The following is a 13,499-nucleotide window of genomic DNA, read 5'->3' as shown; positions in this document are numbered from 1 at the left end:
GCTCCTTACCTGCACAGCAGCTGTGTGATGCTGATACCTGTCTGCACATCCTCTCCAGGCTCACTTTCACTCTTTTCACACAAGCAATCCAAGGTCAAATGAAGCCTTGTAAAAACAACACAAAACAAAACAAAACACATCCCCCACAGACCACTTCAGGCTGTTCCTGTTTTACTGGTTAACTGTTTAATAGTCTTCAACTCCTCACCTCAGAGAGCCTGAGAACCAGTACATTATTTTCTTGTTTTGCTTGGGTCCACTGATTGGAAAAACAAATGAGATATTCATCCCTGACTCCAAGACTGCTAATTCAAGCAAGGAAATGCCTCACATTCCCCAGCAACATGTTACTGTGGCCACACAGGCAACTAAACAAAAGGGGCACTGTTGGGTGACAGGCCAAAAGGTAGTTCTTAAAAACACCTTAAAACCCACCTAGTCCTGAGCACTGACCCACATTTAGGTCCCTTTTCATTGCTTCTGCCACTTTCTTTCAATGAGCTGCATCCAAAGATCAAATTCATGAGCCTCCAGATTTGAAAGGATTTGGCTCTAGATATTGGACCTTCATGTCTAATGGTTTCCAGATGCACACTTCCAGAGTTGACATCCCACAAAGCTGAGGTAGAGGGTACCACCCATAAAAAGTCCATATATAAATAAAATACATTTAGCCTGAGCAGTGTTTTAATAAGTGCCTGCAGAAAACAACAAAAAATCCAATGCCTTGTAATTTTGCAGCATCAGCTGTTACAAATGGAAAATCTGTGTATATATTGCATCTTTCCCCTTCTATCTGCCTCTGATTTTGCTGTGTTAAAATTTACCTTTCAGGAGTGATATGTAAAACAAGAATGTGACATCTGAAGCACACGTTTGTGTGTGAGGATACTTTTGTTTTTCAAAGACTCCTGATCTCTGAGAACTTGAAGCTGCCAATACCACCATTGCACCACTGCCACATGATTTACCATCTCAACTCTCCTGGCATTTAAGAATGAAGCAGGGTAAAATTCAACTTGGTTAAGGAATCTTTTTTTTTGCCATGTAATAGAATGGGACTGAATTTTAGTGAGTAAAAAATAGGAGGAATGTGAAAACAAATAAATTGTAAGCTACCTTTCCCTCTGATTTTTTTCTCCTCAAAAACTTGTGGACAACTTCATCTTCTTCTAAACTGAAGCCCTTTGCCAGTAACTCACACTGGAGCTTTGCCAACAGCCTTTGTTTAGGTAGCACAATTGAGAGTCTGAGAGAGTCCACATCAAGACAAGCTGCTTTAGGCAGCCATGGACTTCAGTCACTATTAAAAATGGACATTCTACTTTTGACATTCCTGAAATACTGAAAGTAGGTTCAAAACACAGACTTCAAATTTTGCATTAATTCTCAGCTTCGGAAAGGAACAAGTGGTTCATGGGCAAAACACTCTGAAAAGTGTGTTTGTTCTCCTCCAACAGTGACCTCTGACGTTTGATAGCTGTGGAGTGTGCTATCCCACAGCCAGCCAGAGCTGCCACAGACGCTGCAGAGCAAGGCTGCACAACAATGGGACACCTCTTGCCCAGGCAGCATGGCCCTGTGGGGATGCTCTCCCTCATCCCCTCAGGACCATCCTCTGCTTGCTCTGGGACACAGCCTGTGCTGACTGCCCAGCTCCAGAGCCACTCACTGATGTTGGGGTGAAGAAGAGGCAAACACAGACAGGGAATTTTCCCAGTGCTGCCCTTCCCACACTTTATCTCAGCCACTTCTCCTCCCCACATCTCTTCTCCAATCCCTAGGGAAAGCACAGCTCCAGGGATTTCAGTAATGCTGGGGTAAGCAAAGTTTTCTATTCTTTTTTATTTTCAGCCAGGAGCAGAGTGCTGTTGATTTTGTCTTGCCTTTTCAACACCAAAGTCCCAATGCCAAGAGATGAAGGATAAAAGCTGTGTGCTCTCAGCTCCAAGAGAGGGCCTTTCTGTTCTGAATGCTGCACTGGTGAGTAGCAAGAAAACAAATCCCAAACCCCCCTCTACTACTACTACAGCAGCTTTAAGGAACTATATGCTGCCCACACCACTGCTTGCCTGGGGAGTTGTGTCCTGCCTACCCTTGTGCCAGCTTTGCTCCTCAGCACAGAAGCAATTTAGCAGCCAGGACACAGGAATCAGATCTTCTGCTGCTCATTCCTTTCTCCTGAAAGCCTACAGATGGCTCTTAGGGGTAGAGATGTTGTCTTTTCCATCCTCCTCTTGCACAAGTGACACTTCCTCACCATCCCTTGCAGAAAGATAGTTTCAGTCTTGGTGCCCTGCAGCTTCTAGCAACACCCAAGCCTAAATAACTCGGTGAAGCAGGGGCTGAGCTGTGCTTGAGGTTCAGAGTTCACAAGACAAATATATCAGTGGTAGGGTGTCGTGGCTTGACACGGGAAAAGAATTTTCTTGGAACGAAGAAGTCAGTCCAGTCAGGGGTCAGGTTTGGATACTGACACTTGGGGTGACCAATTGAAGGTGGACATGCCTCTGAGAACACAGAAGGGTTAAAAGCAGAATTCCCAGGAGAACTCGCTCTCTTTGGTTCTGGTCATTGCAGAGTACAGACCTCTCCTGCCCAGCCATGAGCTGGGTGGGGAAGGGGAAGCCAAGTGGCCTGCAGAGAGGTAGGCCAGGGGATGAAGGGTCTGGAGCCGAGCTGGGCCAGTTCCTGCGGATGGAAGGGTGGAGAATGTCTGAGATGTCTTTGCTTCCCCCCACAACCTAGAGGGAAAAGAGATAGAGAGCCTGCAGACACTGCAGACACCCAGGAGTTTGCTGGCAGAGAAGGAGGAGGTGGGGGAAGATGCCACAGCACAGCCTCCTGGGCCGAGATTTCAGCCGTCCGGGGAGTCTGGGAATTTTAACCCTTTCCTGGGAAATGAAGGCTTTGTGAAATATTGCTCCTCCTCAATTTGAAGGAAAGAGAGACAGCCGGGGACCTTAGCTGTTACGGAAAGAAGGTTGGGGGCAGATGATCGAGTGGCTGTTGGCTGGACTCTTCTTGTTAACCATAGACTGAACCAACTTCTCCTCCAAGAGAGACTGCATTTTAGGGGGATGCAATGGTGAGCCAAGAGACTCCTCCAGCAACTACCAGTTCAGGAATGAACAGAGATCAGCGGAGGAGGGTGTGAGGATGCCCTCTGTCTTCAGAGAAGAAGAGAAGGCGATCTCTGTTCTTGGACTCCCAGCCCCAGGGAAATGGGGGGACTGTAGTCCCAAAATGAGATACTGGACTGTTCTTCCTATTGGTCCTTGGCAAAGCATCCTTAAAGAGGCCCTATGAGCAGTCTCTGTCCATGCACGGTGGTGAGAGCACTGTGACATGGAGAGGAGAGTGTCACACTGGCAGATTCTCTCCGGGCAGTGCCACGTGTGACATGGAAACACAAGAGGTGGCAGCTGTGTTTCCATTGGCGTCTGTGGTGCAAGGGAGACTCCTCTCTCTGCTGATGGACTCAGTATTGATTATGTGGAAGGGTGAAGACTGGATTAAGGGTCCAAATGTGTCTCACTGTGATTTACTGGAGTTGGGTGGGGGGAGGAGGAGGAATGCTTTGAAAGATTTTAATTTCGAATTTTGTGTTTTGTTTTGGTTTTTTTTTTTTTTTCCCTTTATAGTAGTAGTAGTAGTAGTGTAATAAAGTTTTCCCCTTGTTATTAAGTTTGGCCTGCTTTGCTCTGTTCTCAATCGCATTTCACAGCATTCAATGGATAGGTTACATTTTCATGGGGGCGCTGGCATTGTGCCAGTGTCAAACCATGACACAGGGGAACAGAAACAATGCTGGGGGGGGCTGGAGGGCTGCATGGGTAAGGATAATATGTCCATGGTTGATACTGAAGGGTAGGAGGGCTTCACCAGCAAGGCAGAGGGAGGCAGGAGATCAGCAGCAAGCCAGAGCTGTGGCCTCTGCAGGAACAGAGCTTTAAACACAACTGGGCCCAGCCCTACACTCTCCTCTTTCTCCCATAGCAGGAAGAGGAGAGAAACTTGGGGGGAAAAAAGGTTGGAAGAGAAGAAAGTGTCTTCTTTCTGCTGCTTCCCCTGTAAGAGAGAAAGCTCTAGGGATGGAAGGGAGCAGCCACTCTCCATCCCATGGCCAAGCCTCTGGGCATATGTAGGGGGAGGACTATCCCATCCCTCACCCCATCAGCAAGATGAGCAGAAAGTGCTGGCTTTGCAACTGAGGAAGATGCAGCCCATGGGATGAAGACAAATCCTAGCACTCAGAAAATAAAGACATTCTTGCATCAAGAGATATCTGATACCCAGCTGGGGCAGACCTGCAGCTGCTGCAAACCCACATGGATTTCTCTGGGATAACAAGGCACTGAGACTGGAGTTATTTACTACAGGTATTCTAAGCATGAAACAATTTTTTTTTATTATATAAAACTATGAAAAATGTCTGTTTCTTTAGATACAGCAATAAACTGTGGTTTATTACTGACCTAATGAATAGTGGGCTGCCTTTAGCAGACAGGGCTGTAACACATTAAAATGGAGAAGAAGAAAACCTTTAAGAGCAGTTTACAAGAAAGTTTACAGACCAATTGCAGCAGTTTGGTGTGAATACACCTATAAATCACCTGTTTTGGGTATCCAGAGCAGCCTAATTGAAGCAAGGGGCTACAAAACTTTCTTTGTAGGCACAGGATCAGCAGTGGATGGGTTAGCACACAGCACAAGTGGGGCCACAATCCAAGTCAACAAGTCTGAAGCAAACTTAGGTGTGGCTAAATCCCATGACAACAACAATAATGTAGAAATACCATACATGCAAAAGCTGAACTGCCCCTCTCCATTATTAAATATCTGCCCCATGTTTAAGCCAGTCAGATTTACTCTGGAAAGACTCTTCTGGAAAGCCAGTTTTACCCCTCAAACTCTCTCAAAACTCAAGGTCTTCCAGAGGAGTCATTCCACCAGGACATTAGCTTTTATTAGGAAAGAACAGCATTATTGAGGCACATGGATGCTGAAGGAAATTTTGTGATCTATGAATATTCAGAAAGTTTGAACACAGAAAGGCCCTTATTTGACATGAAATATTGTAAGGCATAGAAGGGAAGGAAGGCATAGGGAAGCAAGATCACCTGACTTTTTTAAAGTCTGTAATAGAGAGAAAAAAATCCTGTTTAACTGTTTCCGTTCCCTTGACCTACAGATCTAATTAAAATAAACCTTCAAAGATATTAAAAAATTAATAATATTTTAAGATGTTTTTAGTAAAACACTGAATAAATTCTAATATGCTTTTATGACATAGAAAGACCAAAAGCAACCTCACTGTTGTTTCAAAGTTGTATTGGGAGGAAGTGGCTCTTCTGTAACTTCATACTTTTCTAACTTTCAACAGTTCCACTGTAAGAAATTATAGAAAAGATGGAACAATACATCTAGGATTAAAAGCTCCCAAGCCCATTATTTATACACATCTAATTAGCTCCTCCTGCACACAATACACACACACACACACCCCCCCCCTGAGCTGGGAACTGCTAATATAATTCCTGCATTTATGAACTTCAATGCCAGAATCCTTGTCTGCCAAAAGAAAAAAACAACAACCAATCTCCTCCAGCACAGCTGGGCACGTTTGTACAGGAGTGGATGCCCAACCCTAAAACAAAGCTCAGCTCAAAGATGTGAACTCTCCCAAAGTTCAAGGTATTTATTAGAAACCTGTAATCCAGCACCACAGACCACCTTGGACTCCAGTAGAGTGACCAATGCAAATCAGAAGTTTGGGGAGCTTTTGTTCAGCCATACCAGAGATCTCTGCTCATCATGGGACAACAGCACTGAACAAGTTTCACTCAGTAACAGCTTTTGATTTGGTTTCCTCCTCAGAGGCCATGTTAACTTTTGTTGTGGCAGGGACATTGGCAGTGCAGACACATGGGTAAAGGACAACTCGCCATGTGAAAACAAAATTAGCACAGAATAGTTCAATGCCAGCATTCATAAAGGCTTGGATGCATTAATGACCCTCTGTATTTCCATACAAATCTTTCCCTGAATACATAATCTCAAGATAAAGCTTCAAAAACCTTGAGGGATCAGATACACTTATAACGTTACACTTCTTTGAAGTACTTTTCCCTTTGTATTTCGACCACACTTCAAAGTTTTCCTACTTACATACAAATCAAATTAGACATCTGATTCTAAAAGAAGCAGACATTGAAAGTGTTTCACACTTTCCCAACCTTTGGGGGTGGTGGGGCAAGACTCAGTCTCATAGAAAGAAAGGTGTATATTAACCACAGGCTGATTTTCACTATACCAGCTGGCCAAGGAGGAGTTCTTCATGTATCAAAGGTCTAACAGAACCAGGGTACACCTCCAGCCCTCACCCGTGGCTGAAGATCCTGGTCCCAAAGAACAACACAAGTTTAACCTGCAGGATGTAGACTGACTCGCTGACAGCAAGTGGGAATTTGTGATTAATAGAAGTGCCCAGTGCATGAAGGCAACAGGAGGAAGGAGGCTGGGACAAAACCAAGGTACACCAGCACTGGCAAAGCCCTTATGTGGTTTAACTGGGGTGAGCTGATCATCTTCAATGGTTTTCTTAAGAGGCAAAGGGAAAAACTCAACCCGACTTCCAAACACTGTGAAAGTTGCCATGGAAACGGATAGGAGGTAGCTGGCAAAATGCACCAGGTTTTGTGCTTCAACTGAAGACCTTTTTGGAACCACTGAAATAAAAGAATGAGCCTAGAACTGTCCTGTACTACCATGCCAAAAAACCCACAGGAAACAAAGCAACCAGAAGAATGCAAAAACCCCACCCTAAAGAACAGAAGTACACAAATCATTGCATTTTCTCATCATGAGCTTCCTCAGCAACCACATGAACATCTGGGGCCAAATCCTTTGTTGTATACAAGGAGACACTGGAATTACCTGGAGATAATCTTGCATGTTCTCAAACATTAAATGTGTTTTAAAATGTTCTTTCTTGCTTCATATATAACAGACTATAACTATTTAAAACTATTGCCTCCTGTGCTTCCCATTTTGGGGCTGAGTGTTTTTCCATGTGTTTACTGAGCCATCACTGGAGGGATGGTTTCAGGGAGGTTATATTTAGCTCTGAAGGACTAAAGATGCTTTTTTCCCTGGCTAAAGTTAGGAAGGGATCCTCCCTTAGAGGAGGATCTTACACTCACTGTGCTGAACTCAAAAAGCACTGAGACAAGTCTAGTTTGGGCTTGCAGAAGACACTGGTGATGCCAAGGCCTCAGCCATGATGATCCTGCTGCTTAAAATGGGAAAAGAAAAACCAAAACTGGCACGAATGTTTGCTTTACACATACAACAGAACTACAGTTTCATCTCTGTTTAGGAAAAGAAACATCACTTATTTCAGGGTGGAATTGTCAGACATCTTCACACAGGGCTCGTGTCAGTACAGCTCCTCTCAGGGACAGCTCAGCGTTTATTTACCACTCCATGGAAACAGGCTGCAGCAGGGGCATTTTGGCAGCTCTGCATGGCTGCCACTTCAGTCACTGGACAGAAATGGGGACACCTCTACATCACAAGCACACTGAAGTGCTCACAGAAGAATCTATTGCTGCACCCACCCCTCCAGCAGTGCTACAAAACCCCTTCAGCCACCACGCTCCTTACAGCACCAAACTGCCACCTACCTACATGGATTCATCCAATTCAAGATTCTGCTGGTAAGACACAGCTACCACAGTGGCTTACCTCAGAGAGGGGCAGGTCTTGTTGAAAACCCTGTTATTTTTGCAAATTAATTGTTATCATAGAATTAGAGAATGGTTCGGGTTGGAAGGCACATTAAAGATCAGCCTGTTCCATCCCCCTACCATGGGCAGGGACACCTTCCACTATCCCAAGTTGCTCAGATCCTCATCCAAACTGGTCTTGGACACTGTTATGGATGGGGCAGCCACAGCTGCTCTGGGCACCCTGTGCCAAAGCTTCCCCTACCCTCACAGGGAAGATTCTTTTCCCAATATCCAATCTAAACCTTCTCTCTGTCAATGTGAAATCATTCTCCCTTGTCCTGTTACTCCAGGCCCCTGTCAAGAGTCTCTCTCCATCTTCCCTGTGGGTTCCCTTCAGGCACTGCAAGGCCACAGTGAGGTCACCCCAAAGCCTTCTCCTCTCCAGGCTGAGCAATCCCAGTTCCCTCAGCCTTTCCTCCCAGCAGAGCTGCTCCATCCCTCTGCTCCCCTTGGTGTCCCTGCTGTGGCCTGGCTCCAGCAGCTCCCTGTCCTTGCTTTGCTGGGATCCCAGGGCTGGACGCAGCCCTGCAGGGGGGTCTCAGCAGAACCCCCCCTGCCCTGCTGCCCTGGGGCTCTGGGTGCAGTCCAGGATGCATCCCTTAACACAACTGTGCTCCCTCCTGGCACTACAGCTTTGGAAGAACTGAAATGTTATTTAGTGTGTTTCACACAATGATCTCTTCTCTCTGGTGACCAGGGACAGGACCTGAGGGAGCAGTACAGACCCGTGCCAGGAAGTTTAAGCTGAGGCTTTTACAAGCACACACAGAAAAAGAAGGGGAAAAAATGTCAGAACATGTATCTCTGCGTGGTAACAAGCAGAGATCTCTGGCAGAGAAAGTATCTAAGTCATGCGGTTGGATTTTGGGATTTGTTTTTTGCCCTTTATTAAAACCTTTGGCAAGCCTAAGTTTCTGTTTCCTGCTAAAGTCTCAATGATCATAAATGCATTTAGGCCTCTCCTAGTATTTTAATGAAATATCAGTTCCTGCTCCTCTACTTGACTTGCAGGCGAAATCTGACATTTTGAGGAGATAATCTTAAGCAGCTTTCTGAAAAATACCAAGAATTCTAAATTGCCATTTCTATGCTCTGGTTTGGGGTAGATTTTTTTTTTTCCCTCTCCCCTAATATTCTATTTAAACTGTCTTTAAAAAGAAAATGGAGTGTTGCCCAGGATGTAGTAGCATGATGTGCATATTTTACAGATTGTGAGATCTTAATCCATATTTTCAGCTAATTAAAAACCTTCAAAAAAGTAGGGGTTTCATTCCCTATTGCATTATTGTGTTTAAAAAATCAAGATTTAGGAAAGTAATATGAACGAGACAAGTATTTCCGTGGCAGCCTGTTTTTCTAAACTAAGTCTCAGTGTCAATGAAACAAGAGCTGGTGTCCAATCACACTTGTAACCATTGATGAGGAGTGGAAGTGATTTAGCACAAGTGTGCACTTGGCAGGGAAGGAAGAGGCGTAAGGTACCTGGGATGTCTCCAAAGGCAGCCTGCTTGAGTACACAGGTAAGGAAGCCAGCCTGATCTGACCATGCACCTGAGAAGGAGACATTTACCACTGGCCCTACAGTGAGTGACCAGTGACTTGTGCCCAAAGGGCAGCGCTTCGGCTACCTGGGCTGCCCAGGGAGCCTGCAGGGGGAAGGAGGAAAGCAAACAAATCATGGGACAGAGGACTTCTTCAGGCCTGAAACCAACACTGAGAAGCCAGACCATGGCGAGACAGCTGCAATCCTCCTTCCAGCCAGAGGAAATAATTCCACATGGTTGCTGGCGAGTTCCCATGCCCCAGGCACTCCTCAGGCTGTACTCAGCAGTGGTTCTGGCAGCTGAGACCACCTGCTCTGTACTCACACAACACCTCAAAGTGTGGTAACCCTGCCCAAGAGGCTCTCCTGGTACTGCAGCAATGTGGGCCAAGGTAGGAAACTTCCATCTTAGTCAACAATTTTTAACTTGTACGCAGCAGTGTGCCAATAAAACAGCCATTATTTTCTAATTCCAGCTGCCAAGCTCATGAGAGCTAACCTGACTGAAGACAGACATGAAGGTGATGTAAACTGGGCATTAAATCAAAAGAAACAGCTTAGCTAAACCAGTCACCCTGAAGGGCTTAGGTTAAAAGTTGCTCACCAGAGTTGGGGCTCCTGTTACTCTAGTCTTCCTGGCTATTTTAAGGGGTGAACCTACCCAAGTAGAGCACACATTCAACTTAGTGCAAAATTCTCACCAGTGGGAACTTTTCATTTGTGGGAACATTGCACCAGTGAGGAAAAAAGACAGCACTGCATGTGGCAATAGCACCCAGGCATATGAAGCATGTCTCCACACTGCTGCTAAAGCTCAGTGCAAGTGGACATTCAACTTGTGCCTGAGCAATTTTTATCTCACAAACAATCAACGCTATACCACTCTGTAGACTTCAAACCACTAATTTAAAATCCTTTACAACTGGCCATGGTACGAGGGAGAGAAGAGTCACCTTATTTCTCACTGACACTAGAATTGTAGTAGTGTTCTTTTGAAGTCAGAAAATAGCAAGTAACAATACAAAAAGAGAAACACACCCAGCATGCATGTCAGAATGCACAGGGCACCACAAGGACGTCTGTGGTATCTCTGCATCAGCAGCTTGCTCTCTGGAAGCTTCTTGTCCAAGAACCGTGACCCAGCCTGGTGCTTCTTTGCTTGCAAGATCTGACAAGATCCCGAGATGCTGGTGTGGCTGCGGGCCAGCAAGCTGGTGCTCCAAAGAGCCACATGCAAATGCCTACTGAGGGTAACATGACCACACACGTTCCCTCTCCTCCTGTAACACCAGCAAGGCTCCAAACTCCTCCTGGATAACACAGGAGATAACGCAGCTGTATCCCAGTGCTCCCTGGCATGGATCATGGCATTCGCTATGGCTGTCACAACACTCTGTGAATTATACACAGCACACACCCTTAACAGGACAAACCTCAGAGCTGTCCCCATGTTCCGTGGCAGCAGAGATTAACACGTGTTGACAACAGATCAGATAGGGAAAGCATTAGAGGAGACAGACGCAGCCCATTACTGCTGTTTGTTGTGTACCTACACGGTTTCTGCTGTCAGAACTGACTGCACGCACAGTTTCTCCTGATGTAGCAGTATTGTTGGGCTTCCCTTTCCCATCCTCCCAACAGGCAGCTATTTCAGCTTCTCAAAGCAGTGCTGCCCCTACCTATAGTGACAGGGGGATAATCACTGGCTGACAATATCCTGCTAACAGGAAAACACACCTTAACATCGCTCCCAGGCACCAGGAAACCCCTTGGCACCAGGCATCTGATCCAGGTGAGCGCTTGCAGGAACTATCCAGAAGACACAATACCACATTTGTGTTGGACTGTGCACATCACTCCTCCCAAATCCTGCCCACAGCACTGCAGCACAGCTGGCAGAGATTCTGTCAATGGCAGCACAGCAGCAAAGAAGGTCCCAAAGGGAAATTTATGAGGCTATAGCAGAGTGGAAATATGCAAGAGTAGCTACTCTGGATACTCACAGGATGCAAAGGTGTTAAGTTTATACATGACAAAAAAAAAAAAAAATTTTGATAAATAAAAAATTTGATAAAAAAAAAAATAGGAGAAGAGAAGGTTTCACATAGATCTCATAGCAGCCTTCCAGTAGCTGATGGGGGTCTACAAGGAAGCCGGAGAGGGAGTCTTCATTAGGAACTGGAGAGACAAATAAGGGGGAATGGCTTCACACTGAGAGAGTACATTTAGATTAGATATTAAGAAAAAAATCTTCCCTGTGAGGGTGGTGAGGCCCTGGCACAGGTTGTTGCCCAGAGAAACTGTGGCTGTCCCTGGATACCTGCAAGTGCCCACGACCAGGCTGGATGGGGCTCTGAGCAACCTGGGATAGTGGAAGGTGTCCCTGCCCATGGCAAGGAGTTGGAACTGGATGGGGTTTGATGTCCTTTCGAACCCAAACCATTCTATGATTCTCTAACTTCCATTAGTGCCCAAAATCTTAGAGGGAAGCAATAAAACACTAGCACATTGTTGCGCTGTGAAGGACAGGCTGGGAAAGGGCAACAGCCAGGACAAGGGCAAGGAAGGAAGCGTGGAAATCTCTACTGAGGTCTTGGAGCAAAATGCAACCAAATCCACAAAGAGGCTCCTGCAAGCACTTGCAAGCTGCCAAATTATTCTGTTGCCAGACTATTCTGGGGCTGAAACACTGACAGTCAACAAAGCTCTTCCTCAGACAGGGATGCAGCATTCCCACCTATCAGAGCTTCCCAGCAGATACAAGGAGACTGAGCTGCCATAAGCTTAGTTTTGGTATTCCTGGCAACGCTGCAGCACCCGATGGGATGCACCACACTATTTTCTGTCCTCACAGGAACCAACAGCTGTTCACTGCCCAGATGGCAGAACCAGCATGGCTGCTTTACTACCGCCATCCCCCAGTGTCCCGAGGGCACAGTGACACCGAGGGCACGTCAAGCCTCGGCCACTCGGCATCCAGCCAAGCAGGCAAACGAGCCAAAACACCCCTGGCACCGAGCCCCGGGAGTGGAGCCAGGAATGGTTGCCCAGTCCTGCAGCAGAGCTGAACTTTCCAAATATTTTGAACGGCTCCTTATCAGCAAAGCAGCTTTGCACCAGCTCAGCATTTCACAGTGTTTATAATCTGGTCCCCTTAAATTGGATTGACAGCCGAGCAGAGCCACAGCCTGAAATAGCGACAGTCTCTGTGTCGGCACAGGAGCTTTTCAGCAAGACCCACCCAGCCTGAGATCAGCAAGTTGCACTAGCCCACATTTGATGTCAAGCATGTTTCTAATGCCACTGAAGTCAATGCTGCTGAGAACATGTTTAACACTGGATTCCTGTTTGACCAAGTGACCAAAACAGGACCTCAAAATACAGATCCTGGCAGCTTTGTGCAACCTGTGGGTGCTATCAGTAATAAACAGCAGCCCTCTCCTCACCTTGATGGACTTCAGAGCATCTGCCAGACATGGCCTCTGCCACAAACACAACGTGAGCAAATCTCCACCAACATCCTGAACATTATGGTGACAATCTGCCTTCCTTCTCCACTCAGAGGCACCACCAGAGCAAAGGTCTGTGTGTGTGTGTGTGTGTGTGTGTGTGTGTTTGGAACCACAGAAAACACTGAAGTTCCAAAACTCACACCAAGTCTGCAACAAATACATATTCACTTCCAATATGGATCTTGCTCCACTTCATTCTGGTTCAGTGTGACACCACCATCACATAGAAAGGTAACTTCTTTACCAAGATATTTCAAGGCAAAATTTACTTAGGGGTTACACAGAGAACACAAGACAGAACGCATACAGAACACAAATTGAAAATCACTTAGTGAATCAGGGCAAACAAGTGCTGCTCTGTTGCACTGAGGGAGTTCATAGGGTGGGAGAGCAGGCTGTGTCTGGGAAAGGCAATAGTCACAGAAAGCCACTGAACAAACTTCACTCATCTGCCCAGCACTCAGACAGCACCTGAGCTAAAAGTTAACAGCCTGTGCCCCTCAGGTGTGGAGAAAACAAGCACTGGCCACTGAGTCATCACCCCGTAGGGACATCCTGCAGTATTACCACCACCCTTAGTATATCAGGAACTGACTTTATTAGCCACTGATACTTATATGACTTTTATTAGCCACTGATGCTTATATGACT

General features: G+C 46.0%; 1 protein-coding gene across 25 annotated transcripts in view; it reads right to left on the bottom strand.

Annotated features, from left to right (window-relative positions):
* Positions 1–13,499, bottom strand: part of PPFIBP1 (PPFIB scaffold protein 1) — a 103,819-nt gene that overhangs the window by 54,575 nt on the left and 35,745 nt on the right. Inside the window, exon 1 of one of the 25 annotated variants that reach the window (XM_085568827.1) lies at positions 10–1,542. The exons of 23 other annotated variants lie outside the window; for them this stretch is intronic. The gene's annotated coding sequence lies outside the window, so the exon portion shown is untranslated. Of the gene's footprint in view, positions 1–9; positions 1,543–13,499 lie in introns of those variants that run through there. One more of the 25 variants, XM_085568844.1, reaches the window with a different exon arrangement.

Source organism: Lonchura striata, chromosome 1A (genome assembly GCF_050655825.1).
Source record: "Lonchura striata isolate lonStrDom1 chromosome 1A, ASM5065582v1, whole genome shotgun sequence".
Lineage (NCBI taxonomy): Eukaryota > Metazoa > Chordata > Aves > Passeriformes > Estrildidae > Lonchura > Lonchura striata.
Note: the sequence above shows the minus strand (reverse complement) of the source record. Positions and strands in the feature narration are given on the sequence as shown.